At 30.7% G+C, this 762-nt stretch overlaps 1 non-coding gene across 1 annotated transcript; it reads right to left on the bottom strand.

Annotated features, from left to right (window-relative positions):
• Nucleotides 1–356: 356 nt before the first annotated feature.
• On the bottom strand, nucleotides 357–459 carry LOC149200210 (U6 spliceosomal RNA). Its single transcript, XR_016254083.1, has one exon. It is a non-coding gene; the product is annotated as a U6 spliceosomal RNA (small nuclear RNA).
• Between the last annotated feature and the right edge of the window lie 303 nt (nucleotides 460–762).

The raw sequence follows: 762 nt of genomic DNA, 5'->3' as shown, positions 1-762 counted from the left end.
ATCTTATGCATCACACGGACATTTACTTGTCTATATATAGTCAACCCGAAATTTTGATTGATTGTTTTAAAGTTAGAAAATGTATTAATTTTGTCTGGGTATGGAAGTGTCGACCCAATGCAAGTACGTTATTCAAGCAAAGGCGGATTTGGGGGGTTTCAACCTTTCAATTAAAAATTTTAATTGATGAAGACCCGGTCATTCACTTTTTAGACACTATTGTTAAGAAAATTGCGTAGAAAGAAATTCTTGATAGTCTTTAGCTTAATTTTTATGGTTGAGCATAAAATATAATTATATTATATTAATTAATAATATTTGAATGGTATTATTTGTTTTTTTATAACCAATTTTTCAAAATTTGGATTATTTTCTAGATTTGTGTTTATTATTCTTGAGTAGGGGTCATGTTAATCTTCTCTATATTGTTCCAATTTTTATGGTCAACTAGTGCGTTGAGATTTACTTGAATCTTCTTTAGTAGAAAAGCCATGAACAAGGCCCCAAATCAACATATGAGTCCTTTGTAAGCCTTTAAGTAGAATATAAGAACCACAAGTAAGTTTCCATAGGATATCATTGAATATTCTTGGGCTTAAAAGCTTTAAGAAGTTCTTAAACTAACACAGAACTCTTTTATAAGGATTCGTTTGTAATCCTTCAATTGGGATACATGCCCCATGAGTAAGTTTTATGCAATATAATTGGTTTTTAAGGTTTAGGCTTGGCGAGATGGTGAAACGAGGACCACATACCATAATT

This window comes from Pinus tabuliformis, chromosome 2_1 (assembly GCF_031772625.1).
Source record: "Pinus tabuliformis cultivar Carrire ecotype Pingquan chromosome 2_1, CPIR1, whole genome shotgun sequence".
NCBI classification, from domain to species: domain Eukaryota; kingdom Viridiplantae; phylum Streptophyta; class Pinopsida; order Pinales; family Pinaceae; genus Pinus; species Pinus tabuliformis.
Note: the sequence above shows the minus strand (reverse complement) of the source record. Positions and strands in the feature narration are given on the sequence as shown.